The sequence below is a fragment of the Hyla sarda genome, unplaced genomic scaffold, assembly GCF_029499605.1.
Source record: "Hyla sarda isolate aHylSar1 unplaced genomic scaffold, aHylSar1.hap1 scaffold_1118, whole genome shotgun sequence".
Classification (NCBI taxonomy): Eukaryota; Metazoa; Chordata; class Amphibia; order Anura; family Hylidae; genus Hyla; species Hyla sarda.
Genome location: NW_026607739.1, coordinates 1 through 14,621, shown reverse-complemented (window position 1 = coordinate 14,621; position 14,621 = coordinate 1). Strand labels below are relative to the sequence as shown.

General features: G+C 46.5%; 6 non-coding genes and 1 pseudogene across 6 annotated transcripts; all 7 read right to left on the bottom strand.

Annotated features, from left to right (window-relative positions):
- Positions 1 to 246: 246 nt before the first annotated feature.
- LOC130301310 (U2 spliceosomal RNA) lies at positions 247 to 433 on the bottom strand. The gene has a single exon (XR_008851983.1). It is a non-coding gene; the product is annotated as a U2 spliceosomal RNA (small nuclear RNA).
- A 796-nt stretch (positions 434 to 1,229) lies between these two features.
- LOC130301262 (U2 spliceosomal RNA) lies at positions 1,230 to 1,334 on the bottom strand (annotated as a pseudogene).
- A 2,097-nt stretch (positions 1,335 to 3,431) lies between these two features.
- On the bottom strand, positions 3,432 to 3,622 carry LOC130301307 (U2 spliceosomal RNA). The gene has a single exon (XR_008851980.1). It is a non-coding gene; the product is annotated as a U2 spliceosomal RNA (small nuclear RNA).
- A 2,098-nt stretch (positions 3,623 to 5,720) lies between these two features.
- Positions 5,721 to 5,911, bottom strand: LOC130301296 (U2 spliceosomal RNA). The gene has a single exon (XR_008851970.1). It is a non-coding gene; the product is annotated as a U2 spliceosomal RNA (small nuclear RNA).
- A 2,096-nt stretch (positions 5,912 to 8,007) lies between these two features.
- Positions 8,008 to 8,198, bottom strand: LOC130301285 (U2 spliceosomal RNA). The gene has a single exon (XR_008851959.1). It is a non-coding gene; the product is annotated as a U2 spliceosomal RNA (small nuclear RNA).
- Positions 8,199 to 10,291: 2,093 nt separating this feature from the next.
- On the bottom strand, positions 10,292 to 10,482 carry LOC130301274 (U2 spliceosomal RNA). The gene has a single exon (XR_008851948.1). It is a non-coding gene; the product is annotated as a U2 spliceosomal RNA (small nuclear RNA).
- Positions 10,483 to 12,581: 2,099 nt separating this feature from the next.
- Positions 12,582 to 12,772, bottom strand: LOC130301261 (U2 spliceosomal RNA). Its single transcript, XR_008851937.1, has one exon. It is a non-coding gene; the product is annotated as a U2 spliceosomal RNA (small nuclear RNA).
- Positions 12,773 to 14,621: the final 1,849 nt, after the last annotated feature.

Sequence of the window (14,621 nt, the reverse complement as noted above, 5' to 3'; positions counted from 1 at the left end):
ACAGGTGTGCTGGCTACTCAAATGATCCAATTAAGGAGGCCATTTAGTCAGCAGCAGCAGAAGTCCTGTGCCTGGACGCTCCAACAGGGGCCAGACACAAGCAGAAGCAGAAGCAGCAGAAGCAGCAGCAGCACCACCTTTTGTTTTTTGGCTGCAGCAGCAGCAAGGCCCACAGGGCTGGCTAGCTGGCTAGCCAGCAAGCAGGTAGCAATGAAAGTAGGAATCTTTCTTTTTAACCCTGTAAGGGGGTGGTGCACTGTACCCGAAGATACTGCCATATCGGGTCAATGCATAGGGCGACGGAAGCAAGCTTCGAAATCGGCCCCCGTTCTCAAAAATCCATTTAATATATGGTCCCCAGATAGGGGACGTATCAGATATTAAACTGATAAGAACAGATTTTTTTTTTTTTTTTTTTTTATCTAAAGCCGAGGAACGTGCTTTCGATTCACCCAAAGTGCAAGAAAAAGTGCAAACGTGTTACACTAAAAAAACGTGCACAAAGGATGCGGTCTATCGCAAGCCCTTCTCCGATAGGAGAGAGGCCCCCCAACAAACCTTACCCTTCGCCTCCGGACCAAAAGGTACCTGCGAGGTTCCAGGTTTGATGTCCCTTTTCGCCGAAGCTACTAGGGGACCACAAATGCTCCCGGCATCCCCCTTGGCGTTAGCCAAGGTATCTGCCCGCAGAGCCGATTACGGTAGGTACCCTGCCAAAGCAGGAGTACCCGGGGTGTTTGCAGGGAGGTGCGGAACCTAATGGCCACACACACCTCCCCTAGACCGCCAGGAGGGACACCCAGAAGGGCTACCGCATCCTGACCAATCCTGTGAACACACAACACGCAAAAAGTGACACAGTGAAACAAAAAAGAAATAAATAAGTGAATGTGTGCAGATATACTGCCCGGACATCCGGCCGGATCTATAAAAATTTCTCTGATCCTAGCCAGAAGGCCGGGAATCAAGAGGTGAGTGCCACAAGGTGAAGAGATTATGGTGCCCGTGCTTCAACTCAGTGAGCCTATTCTCCCAGTGAGTTTCGGCACCTCGGGGTCACCACTCCCCGAGGAACAAAAGTACCTCGGCTCTAGACCCTCTCAGCCTCATGGCGAGACCCGGAGGGAACAGGTCACATCGGGGCAGCCGTCGAGCTGATTCCTCAGAACCAGCCCCGGAAAGCCCTGGTACACCTGCATCCTCCATGCAGCACCCATCCCCACCAGCATGAAAACTGATAAGAACAGATACTACACTTGATCTTAGCCAAAAGGCCGAGAAACTGATAAGAACAGATACTACACTTGATCTTAGCCAAAAGGCCGAGAAGCGATAACCGTGAAAGGGGCGGGCCCAACAAGGTCCCCTTCATGGGCACTATCACTGCTTGCTGTCAGGGAGGCTGCCAGACAATTTTCCATGCACACTCTGGGCTGGGGGGCAGTCAACCACCAGTACACACAGCAGAACCTAAACCCATACCATTATTGCTAAGCAGCAAGACAGGGGCCCATTGCACTCCCACGGGGCCTTTTTAAATGCAATCCATAACCCGGATTTGCCAGGAACCCTTCTTACTCCTCCTACTTGCATGTGACACTGGGCTTAGGATCTGCATAGGAAACACACACACAAGCACACACCTACCTTTGTTGCCTGCAGATGCCTCCTTGGCTGTCCCCAAACGGTATCAAACCAACACCCACGGGAAGCTGTAAGCATAGAGGACATGCCTGCACCCCATTGGACTTACCTGTGTGGGTTAAATCCGGGTTATTTGACAACCTATGGCGGTGATGGTTCTGCTCAGGCAGAGCAGTGCTGATGCTCCTCATAAAGCTGTCGCTGCTGTGAAGGTTCTAGGTGACATCACAAATCCCTTTGGTTACATACACAACAAAGCTGGGTTGTTGTTGTTTACACTCTGCAAGGCCTGTGGAAGTGAGTGACATCATAGCACTGTAGTTCTGAGGGTTCAAGATGGATGCAACAATCTCCTGTTGCTTCTATGAAGGCCGTAATAGACGACATCACCAAACAGCTCCATAGTCACATACACAGCAAAGGAGAGATGTTGTTTACACCTAGTGATGTCAGTGGTATTGAGTGACATCACAGCACAGTGCTAAGGCTCCTGGGCCTGGACACAGCAGCGGCTGCAATATCTCAACGGAGAATACGTTTATATCTATGTGTGTGTGTGCGCATATATATATATATATATATATATATATATATATATATATATATATATATTTCTCCGCCGAAATCACTTTTAAACCCATTTCCACCTTTTTTTCCCTTCTCTTCCTCTTACTTTTTTTTCACGTTTTTTTACGTTTTTCTCCTTTTCGCCTCTTTTCTGGGCGTATTATTCTTCTTTTTCTTCTTTTTTTTCGTCTAATGCATACCCCATCAGTGCAGCAATGCTTATTCAATACCGCCAGCAGATGGAGACACTGGGGGATAATTTTCTAAGGATTTATACTGATTTTTCCTGTCTGAATTTGTCGCACAGAAAGTTGCAGGCCAAATATGTGTGACATTTCTGCGACTTTAGCTTCTAGAGCATTTTTACAACATTATACATAGGTGCTGAATACATAAAAAGCGACTGTTCAGCGACAGACAAGTCGCATCGGCTGAAAGTAGGCCAGAATGTCAGTCCATGTTGGAGCAGGTTTAGATACAGTCTAAAGCATAGATCTCAAAGTCTGTGCACAGAATTTAGCAAGGGCCTCGCACCTTCTGATGCATCAGGTAGGTGCACAATAGCATAGCCTAACCCTCTGTACTTTGGTCTATATTGATGCGGGACATAGACAGCCAGCTGATGACCAATCCATTAGTGCAATGGATGGCTGGAAGCATTTGTCTTTGCCTTTGCAATACCACAGAAGCAATGCATGGTCAATGTACAGCAATGACACACCTGTGTGAACAGCCAGGAGACCCCCCCCCCCCCCCCATGTTATGTTACATAGTTACATAGTTAGTACGGTCGAAAAAAGACATATGTCCATCACGTTCAACCAGGGAATTAAGGGGTAGGGGTGTGGCGCGATATTGGGGAAGGGATGAGATTTTATATTTCTTCATAAGCATTAATCTTATTTTGTCAATTAGGAACATTCAGCACCCACCCGCTATCAAGGCAGCTGCCTATCATGTCATGCCCTACCTGCACAGGTGTGCTGGCTACTCAAATGATCCAATTAAGGAGGCCATTTAGTCAGCAGCAGCAGAAGTCCTGTGCCTGGACGCTCCAACAGGGGCCAGACACAAGCAGAAGCAGAAGCAGCAGAAGCAGCAGCAGCACCACCTTTTGTTTTTTGGCTGCAGCAGCAGCAAGGCCCACAGGGCTGGCTAGCTGGCTAGCCAGCAAGCAGGTAGCAATGAAAGTAGGAATCTTTCTTTTTAACCCTGTAAGGGGGTGGTGCACTGTACCCGAAGATACTGCCATATCGGGTCAATGCATAGGGCGACGGAAGCAAGCTTCGAAATCGGCCCCCGTTCTCAAAAATCCATTTAATATATGGTCCCCAGATAGGGGACGTATCAGATATTAAACTGATAAGAACAGATACTACACTTGATCTTAGCCAAAAGGCCGAGAAGCGATAACCGTGAAAGGGGCGGGCCCAACAAGGTCCCCTTCATGGGCACTATCACTGCTTGCTGTCAGGGAGGCTGCCAGACAATTTTCCATGCACACTCTGGGCTGGGGGGCAGTCAACCACCAGTACACACAGCAGAACCTAAACCCATACCATTATTGCTAAGCAGCAAGACAGGGGCCCATTGCACTCCCACGGGGCCTTTTTAAATGCAATCCATAACCCGGATTTGCCAGGAACCCTTCTTACTCCTCCTACTTGCATGTGACACTGGGCTTAGGATCTGCATAGGAAACACACACACAAGCACACACCTACCTTTGTTGCCTGCAGATGCCTCCTTGGCTGTCCCCAAACGGTATCAAACCAACACCCACGGGAAGCTGTAAGCATAGAGGACATGCCTGCACCCCATTGGACTTACCTGTGTGGGTTAAATCCGGGTTATTTGACAACCTATGGCGGTGATGGTTCTGCTCAGGCAGAGCAGTGCTGATGCTCCTCATAAAGCTGTCGCTGCTGTGAAGGTTCTAGGTGACATCACAAATCCCTTTGGTTACATACACAACAAAGCTGGGTTGTTGTTGTTTACACTCTGCAAGGCCTGTGGAAGTGAGTGACATCATAGCACTGTAGTTCTGAGGGTTCAAGATGGATGCAACAATCTCCTGTTGCTTCTATGAAGGCCGTAATAGACGACATCACCAAACAGCTCCATAGTCACATACACAGCAAAGGAGAGATGTTGTTTACACCTAGTGATGTCAGTGGTATTGAGTGACATCACAGCACAGTGCTAAGGCTCCTGGGCCTGGACACAGCAGCGGCTGCAATATCTCAACGGAGAATACGTTTATATCTATGTGTGTGTGTGCGCATATATATATATATATATATATATATATATATATATATATATATATATATTTCTCCGCCGAAATCACTTTTAAACCCATTTCCACCTTTTTTTCCCTTCTCTTCCTCTTACTTTTTTTTCACGTTTTTTTACGTTTTTCTCCTTTTCGCCTCTTTTCTGGGCGTATTATTCTTCTTTTTCTTCTTTTTTTTCGTCTAATGCATACCCCATCAGTGCAGCAATGCTTATTCAATACCGCCAGCAGATGGAGACACTGGGGGATAATTTTCTAAGGATTTATACTGATTTTTCCTGTCTGAATTTGTCGCACAGAAAGTTGCAGGCCAAATATGTGTGACATTTCTGCGACTTTAGCTTCTAGAGCATTTTTACAACATTATACATAGGTGCTGAATACATAAAAAGCGACTGTTCAGCGACAGACAAGTCGCATCGGCTGAAAGTAGGCCAGAATGTCAGTCCATGTTGGAGCAGGTTTAGATACAGTCTAAAGCATAGATCTCAAAGTCTGTGCACAGAATTTAGCAAGGGCCTCGCACCTTCTGATGCATCAGGTAGGTGCACAATAGCATAGCCTAACCCTCTGTACTTTGGTCTATATTGATGCGGGACATAGACAGCCAGCTGATGACCAATCCATTAGTGCAATGGATGGCTGGAAGCATTTGTCTTTGCCTTTGCAATACCACAGAAGCAATGCATGGTCAATGTACAGCAATGACACACCTGTGTGAACAGCCAGGAGACCCCCCCCCCCCCCCCCATGTTATGTTACATAGTTACATAGTTAGTACGGTCGAAAAAAGACATATGTCCATCACGTTCAACCAGGGAATTAAGGGGTAGGGGTGTGGCGCGATATTGGGGAAGGGATGAGATTTTATATTTCTTCATAAGCATTAATCTTATTTTGTCAATTAGGAACATTCAGCACCCACCCGCTATCAAGGCAGCTGCCTATCATGTCATGCCCTACCTGCACAGGTGTGCTGGCTACTCAAATGATCCAATTAAGGAGGCCATTTAGTCAGCAGCAGCAGAAGTCCTGTGCCTGGACGCTCCAACAGGGGCCAGACACAAGCAGAAGCAGAAGCAGCAGAAGCAGCAGCAGCACCACCTTTTGTTTTTTGGCTGCAGCAGCAGCAAGGCCCACAGGGCTGGCTAGCTGGCTAGCCAGCAAGCAGGTAGCAATGAAAGTAGGAATCTTTCTTTTTAACCCTGTAAGGGGGTGGTGCACTGTACCCGAAGATACTGCCATATCGGGTCAATGCATAGGGCGACGGAAGCAAGCTTCGAAATCGGCCCCCGTTCTCAAAAATCCATTTAATATATGGTCCCCAGATAGGGGACGTATCAGATATTAAACTGATAAGAACAGATACTACACTTGATCTTAGCCAAAAGGCCGAGAAGCGATAACCGTGAAAGGGGCGGGCCCAACAAGGTCCCCTTCATGGGCACTATCACTGCTTGCTGTCAGGGAGGCTGCCAGACAATTTTCCATGCACACTCTGGGCTGGGGGGCAGTCAACCACCAGTACACACAGCAGAACCTAAACCCATACCATTATTGCTAAGCAGCAAGACAGGGGCCCATTGCACTCCCACGGGGCCTTTTTAAATGCAATCCATAACCCGGATTTGCCAGGAACCCTTCTTACTCCTCCTACTTGCATGTGACACTGGGCTTAGGATCTGCATAGGAAACACACACACAAGCACACACCTACCTTTGTTGCCTGCAGATGCCTCCTTGGCTGTCCCCAAACGGTATCAAACCAACACCCACGGGAAGCTGTAAGCATAGAGGACATGCCTGCACCCCATTGGACTTACCTGTGTGGGTTAAATCCGGGTTATTTGACAACCTATGGCGGTGATGGTTCTGCTCAGGCAGAGCAGTGCTGATGCTCCTCATAAAGCTGTCGCTGCTGTGAAGGTTCTAGGTGACATCACAAATCCCTTTGGTTACATACACAACAAAGCTGGGTTGTTGTTGTTTACACTCTGCAAGGCCTGTGGAAGTGAGTGACATCATAGCACTGTAGTTCTGAGGGTTCAAGATGGATGCAACAATCTCCTGTTGCTTCTATGAAGGCCGTAATAGACGACATCACCAAACAGCTCCATAGTCACATACACAGCAAAGGAGAGATGTTGTTTACACCTAGTGATGTCAGTGGTATTGAGTGACATCACAGCACAGTGCTAAGGCTCCTGGGCCTGGACACAGCAGCGGCTGCAATATCTCAACGGAGAATACGTTTATATCTATGTGTGTGTGTGCGCATATATATATATATATATATATATATATATATATATATATATATATTTCTCCGCCGAAATCACTTTTAAACCCATTTCCACCTTTTTTTCCCTTCTCTTCCTCTTACTTTTTTTTCACGTTTTTTTACGTTTTTCTCCTTTTCGCCTCTTTTCTGGGCGTATTATTCTTCTTTTTCTTCTTTTTTTTCGTCTAATGCATACCCCATCAGTGCAGCAATGCTTATTCAATACCGCCAGCAGATGGAGACACTGGGGGATAATTTTCTAAGGATTTATACTGATTTTTCCTGTCTGAATTTGTCGCACAGAAAGTTGCAGGCCAAATATGTGTGACATTTCTGCGACTTTAGCTTCTAGAGCATTTTTACAACATTATACATAGGTGCTGAATACATAAAAAGCGACTGTTCAGCGACAGACAAGTCGCATCGGCTGAAAGTAGGCCAGAATGTCAGTCCATGTTGGAGCAGGTTTAGATACAGTCTAAAGCATAGATCTCAAAGTCTGTGCACAGAATTTAGCAAGGGCCTCGCACCTTCTGATGCATCAGGTAGGTGCACAATAGCATAGCCTAACCCTCTGTACTTTGGTCTATATTGATGCGGGACATAGACAGCCAGCTGATGACCAATCCATTAGTGCAATGGATGGCTGGAAGCATTTGTCTTTGCCTTTGCAATACCACAGAAGCAATGCATGGTCAATGTACAGCAATGACACACCTGTGTGAACAGCCAGGAGACCCCCCCCCCCCCCCCCCCATGTTATGTTACATAGTTACATAGTTAGTACGGTCGAAAAAAGACATATGTCCATCACGTTCAACCAGGGAATTAAGGGGTAGGGGTGTGGCGCGATATTGGGGAAGGGATGAGATTTTATATTTCTTCATAAGCATTAATCTTATTTTGTCAATTAGGAACATTCAGCACCCACCCGCTATCAAGGCAGCTGCCTATCATGTCATGCCCTACCTGCACAGGTGTGCTGGCTACTCAAATGATCCAATTAAGGAGGCCATTTAGTCAGCAGCAGCAGAAGTCCTGTGCCTGGACGCTCCAACAGGGGCCAGACACAAGCAGAAGCAGAAGCAGCAGAAGCAGCAGCAGCACCACCTTTTGTTTTTTGGCTGCAGCAGCAGCAAGGCCCACAGGGCTGGCTAGCTGGCTAGCCAGCAAGCAGGTAGCAATGAAAGTAGGAATCTTTCTTTTTAACCCTGTAAGGGGGTGGTGCACTGTACCCGAAGATACTGCCATATCGGGTCAATGCATAGGGCGACGGAAGCAAGCTTCGAAATCGGCCCCCGTTCTCAAAAATCCATTTAATATATGGTCCCCAGATAGGGGACGTATCAGATATTAAACTGATAAGAACAGATACTACACTTGATCTTAGCCAAAAGGCCGAGAAGCGATAACCGTGAAAGGGGCGGGCCCAACAAGGTCCCCTTCATGGGCACTATCACTGCTTGCTGTCAGGGAGGCTGCCAGACAATTTTCCATGCACACTCTGGGCTGGGGGGCAGTCAACCACCAGTACACACAGCAGAACCTAAACCCATACCATTATTGCTAAGCAGCAAGACAGGGGCCCATTGCACTCCCACGGGGCCTTTTTAAATGCAATCCATAACCCGGATTTGCCAGGAACCCTTCTTACTCCTCCTACTTGCATGTGACACTGGGCTTAGGATCTGCATAGGAAACACACACACAAGCACACACCTACCTTTGTTGCCTGCAGATGCCTCCTTGGCTGTCCCCAAACGGTATCAAACCAACACCCACGGGAAGCTGTAAGCATAGAGGACATGCCTGCACCCCATTGGACTTACCTGTGTGGGTTAAATCCGGGTTATTTGACAACCTATGGCGGTGATGGTTCTGCTCAGGCAGAGCAGTGCTGATGCTCCTCATAAAGCTGTCGCTGCTGTGAAGGTTCTAGGTGACATCACAAATCCCTTTGGTTACATACACAACAAAGCTGGGTTGTTGTTGTTTACACTCTGCAAGGCCTGTGGAAGTGAGTGACATCATAGCACTGTAGTTCTGAGGGTTCAAGATGGATGCAACAATCTCCTGTTGCTTCTATGAAGGCCGTAATAGACGACATCACCAAACAGCTCCATAGTCACATACACAGCAAAGGAGAGATGTTGTTTACACCTAGTGATGTCAGTGGTATTGAGTGACATCACAGCACAGTGCTAAGGCTCCTGGGCCTGGACACAGCAGCGGCTGCAATATCTCAACGGAGAATACGTTTATATCTATGTGTGTGTGTGCGCATATATATATATATATATATATATATATATATATATATATATATATTTCTCCGCCGAAATCACTTTTAAACCCATTTCCACCTTTTTTTCCCTTCTCTTCCTCTTACTTTTTTTTCACGTTTTTTTACGTTTTTCTCCTTTTCGCCTCTTTTCTGGGCGTATTATTCTTCTTTTTCTTCTTTTTTTTCGTCTAATGCATACCCCATCAGTGCAGCAATGCTTATTCAATACCGCCAGCAGATGGAGACACTGGGGGATAATTTTCTAAGGATTTATACTGATTTTTCCTGTCTGAATTTGTCGCACAGAAAGTTGCAGGCCAAATATGTGTGACATTTCTGCGACTTTAGCTTCTAGAGCATTTTTACAACATTATACATAGGTGCTGAATACATAAAAAGCGACTGTTCAGCGACAGACAAGTCGCATCGGCTGAAAGTAGGCCAGAATGTCAGTCCATGTTGGAGCAGGTTTAGATACAGTCTAAAGCATAGATCTCAAAGTCTGTGCACAGAATTTAGCAAGGGCCTCGCACCTTCTGATGCATCAGGTAGGTGCACAATAGCATAGCCTAACCCTCTGTACTTTGGTCTATATTGATGCGGGACATAGACAGCCAGCTGATGACCAATCCATTAGTGCAATGGATGGCTGGAAGCATTTGTCTTTGCCTTTGCAATACCACAGAAGCAATGCATGGTCAATGTACAGCAATGACACACCTGTGTGAACAGCCAGGAGACCCCCCCCCCCCCCCCATGTTATGTTACATAGTTACATAGTTAGTACGGTCGAAAAAAGACATATGTCCATCACGTTCAACCAGGGAATTAAGGGGTAGGGGTGTGGCGCGATATTGGGGAAGGGATGAGATTTTATATTTCTTCATAAGCATTAATCTTATTTTGTCAATTAGGAACATTCAGCACCCACCCGCTATCAAGGCAGCTGCCTATCATGTCATGCCCTACCTGCACAGGTGTGCTGGCTACTCAAATGATCCAATTAAGGAGGCCATTTAGTCAGCAGCAGCAGAAGTCCTGTGCCTGGACGCTCCAACAGGGGCCAGACACAAGCAGAAGCAGAAGCAGCAGAAGCAGCAGCAGCACCACCTTTTGTTTTTTGGCTGCAGCAGCAGCAAGGCCCACAGGGCTGGCTAGCTGGCTAGCCAGCAAGCAGGTAGCAATGAAAGTAGGAATCTTTCTTTTTAACCCTGTAAGGGGGTGGTGCACTGTACCCGAAGATACTGCCATATCGGGTCAATGCATAGGGCGACGGAAGCAAGCTTCGAAATCGGCCCCCGTTCTCAAAAATCCATTTAATATATGGTCCCCAGATAGGGGACGTATCAGATATTAAACTGATAAGAACAGATACTACACTTGATCTTAGCCAAAAGGCCGAGAAGCGATAACCGTGAAAGGGGCGGGCCCAACAAGGTCCCCTTCATGGGCACTATCACTGCTTGCTGTCAGGGAGGCTGCCAGACAATTTTCCATGCACACTCTGGGCTGGGGGGCAGTCAACCACCAGTACACACAGCAGAACCTAAACCCATACCATTATTGCTAAGCAGCAAGACAGGGGCCCATTGCACTCCCACGGGGCCTTTTTAAATGCAATCCATAACCCGGATTTGCCAGGAACCCTTCTTACTCCTCCTACTTGCATGTGACACTGGGCTTAGGATCTGCATAGGAAACACACACACAAGCACACACCTACCTTTGTTGCCTGCAGATGCCTCCTTGGCTGTCCCCAAACGGTATCAAACCAACACCCACGGGAAGCTGTAAGCATAGAGGACATGCCTGCACCCCATTGGACTTACCTGTGTGGGTTAAATCCGGGTTATTTGACAACCTATGGCGGTGATGGTTCTGCTCAGGCAGAGCAGTGCTGATGCTCCTCATAAAGCTGTCGCTGCTGTGAAGGTTCTAGGTGACATCACAAATCCCTTTGGTTACATACACAACAAAGCTGGGTTGTTGTTGTTTACACTCTGCAAGGCCTGTGGAAGTGAGTGACATCATAGCACTGTAGTTCTGAGGGTTCAAGATGGATGCAACAATCTCCTGTTGCTTCTATGAAGGCCGTAATAGACGACATCACCAAACAGCTCCATAGTCACATACACAGCAAAGGAGAGATGTTGTTTACACCTAGTGATGTCAGTGGTATTGAGTGACATCACAGCACAGTGCTAAGGCTCCTGGGCCTGGACACAGCAGCGGCTGCAATATCTCAACGGAGAATACGTTTATATCTATGTGTGTGTGTGCGCATATATATATATATATATATATATATATATATATATATATATATATATTTCTCCGCCGAAATCACTTTTAAACCCATTTCCACCTTTTTTTCCCTTCTCTTCCTCTTACTTTTTTTTCACGTTTTTTTACGTTTTTCTCCTTTTCGCCTCTTTTCTGGGCGTATTATTCTTCTTTTTCTTCTTTTTTTTCGTCTAATGCATACCCCATCAGTGCAGCAATGCTTATTCAATACCGCCAGCAGATGGAGACACTGGGGGATAATTTTCTAAGGATTTATACTGATTTTTCCTGTCTGAATTTGTCGCACAGAAAGTTGCAGGCCAAATATGTGTGACATTTCTGCGACTTTAGCTTCTAGAGCATTTTTACAACATTATACATAGGTGCTGAATACATAAAAAGCGACTGTTCAGCGACAGACAAGTCGCATCGGCTGAAAGTAGGCCAGAATGTCAGTCCATGTTGGAGCAGGTTTAGATACAGTCTAAAGCATAGATCTCAAAGTCTGTGCACAGAATTTAGCAAGGGCCTCGCACCTTCTGATGCATCAGGTAGGTGCACAATAGCATAGCCTAACCCTCTGTACTTTGGTCTATATTGATGCGGGACATAGACAGCCAGCTGATGACCAATCCATTAGTGCAATGGATGGCTGGAAGCATTTGTCTTTGCCTTTGCAATACCACAGAAGCAATGCATGGTCAATGTACAGCAATGACACACCTGTGTGAACAGCCAGGAGACCCCCCCCCCCCCCCCCCCCATGTTATGTTACATAGTTACATAGTTAGTACGGTCGAAAAAAGACATATGTCCATCACGTTCAACCAGGGAATTAAGGGGTAGGGGTGTGGCGCGATATTGGGGAAGGGATGAGATTTTATATTTCTTCATAAGCATTAATCTTATTTTGTCAATTAGGAACATTCAGCACCCACCCGCTATCAAGGCAGCTGCCTATCATGTCATGCCCTACCTGCACAGGTGTGCTGGCTACTCAAATGATCCAATTAAGGAGGCCATTTAGTCAGCAGCAGCAGAAGTCCTGTGCCTGGACGCTCCAACAGGGGCCAGACACAAGCAGAAGCAGAAGCAGCAGAAGCAGCAGCAGCACCACCTTTTGTTTTTTGGCTGCAGCAGCAGCAAGGCCCACAGGGCTGGCTAGCTGGCTAGCCAGCAAGCAGGTAGCAATGAAAGTAGGAATCTTTCTTTTTAACCCTGTAAGGGGGTGGTGCACTGTACCCGAAGATACTGCCATATCGGGTCAATGCATAGGGCGACGGAAGCAAGCTTCGAAATCGGCCCCCGTTCTCAAAAATCCATTTAATATATGGTCCCCAGATAGGGGACGTATCAGATATTAAACTGATAAGAACAGATACTACACTTGATCTTAGCCAAAAGGCCGAGAAGCGATAACCGTGAAAGGGGCGGGCCCAACAAGGTCCCCTTCATGGGCACTATCACTGCTTGCTGTCAGGGAGGCTGCCAGACAATTTTCCATGCACACTCTGGGCTGGGGGGCAGTCAACCACCAGTACACACAGCAGAACCTAAACCCATACCATTATTGCTAAGCAGCAAGACAGGGGCCCATTGCACTCCCACGGGGCCTTTTTAAATGCAATCCATAACCCGGATTTGCCAGGAACCCTTCTTACTCCTCCTACTTGCATGTGACACTGGGCTTAGGATCTGCATAGGAAACACACACACAAGCACACACCTACCTTTGTTGCCTGCAGATGCCTCCTTGGCTGTCCCCAAACGGTATCAAACCAACACCCACGGGAAGCTGTAAGCATAGAGGACATGCCTGCACCCCATTGGACTTACCTGTGTGGGTTAAATCCGGGTTATTTGACAACCTATGGCGGTGATGGTTCTGCTCAGGCAGAGCAGTGCTGATGCTCCTCATAAAGCTGTCGCTGCTGTGAAGGTTCTAGGTGACATCACAAATCCCTTTGGTTACATACACAACAAAGCTGGGTTGTTGTTGTTTACACTCTGCAAGGCCTGTGGAAGTGAGTGACATCATAGCACTGTAGTTCTGAGGGTTCAAGATGGATGCAACAATCTCCTGTTGCTTCTATGAAGGCCGTAATAGACGACATCACCAAACAGCTCCATAGTCACATACACAGCAAAGGAGAGATGTTGTTTACACCTAGTGATGTCAGTGGTATTGAGTGACATCACAGCACAGTGCTAAGGCTCCTGGGCCTGGACACAGCAGCGGCTGCAATATCTCAACGGAGAATACGTTTATATCTATGTGTGTGTGTGCGCATATATATATATATAAATATATATATATATATATATATATATATATATATTTCTCCGCCGAAATCACTTTTAAACCCATTTCCACCTTTTTTTCCCTTCTCTTCCTCTTACTTTTTTTTCACGTTTTTTTACGTTTTTCTCCTTTTCGCCTCTTTTCTGGGCGTATTATTCTTCTTTTTCTTCTTTTTTTTTCGTCTAATGCATACCCCATCAGTGCAGCAATGCTTATTCAATACCGCCAGCAGATGGAGACACTGGGGGATAATTTTCTAAGGATTTATACTGATTTTTCCTGTCTGAATTTGTCGCACAGAAAGTTGCAGGCCAAATATGTGTGACATTTCTGCGACTTTAGCTTCTAGAGCATTTTTACAACATTATACATAGGTGCTGAATACATAAAAAGCGACTGTTCAGCGACAGACAAGTCGCATCGGCTGAAAGTAGGCCAGAATGTCAGTCCATGTTGGAGCAGGTTTAGATACAGTCTAAAGCATAGATCTCAAAGTCTGTGCACAGAATTTAGCAAGGGCCTCGCACCTTCTGATGCATCAGGTAGGTGCACAATAGCATAGCCTAACCCTCTGTACTTTGGTCTATATTGATGCGGGACATAGACAGCCAGCTGATGACCAATCCATTAGTGCAATGGATGGCTGGAAGCATTTGTCTTTGCCTTTGCAATACCACAGAAGCAATGCATGGTCAATGTACAGCAATGACACACCTGTGTGAACAGCCAGGAGACCCCCCCCCCCCCCCCCCCCCCCCATGTTATGTTACATAGTTACATAGTTAGTACGGTCGAAAAAAGACATATGTCCATCACGTTCAACCAGGGAATTAAGGGGTAGGGGTGTGGCGCGATATTGGGGAAGGGATGAGATTTTATATTTCTTCATAAGCATTAATCTTATTTTGTCAATTAGGAACATTCAGCACCCACCCGCTATCAAGGCAGCTGCCTATCATGTCAT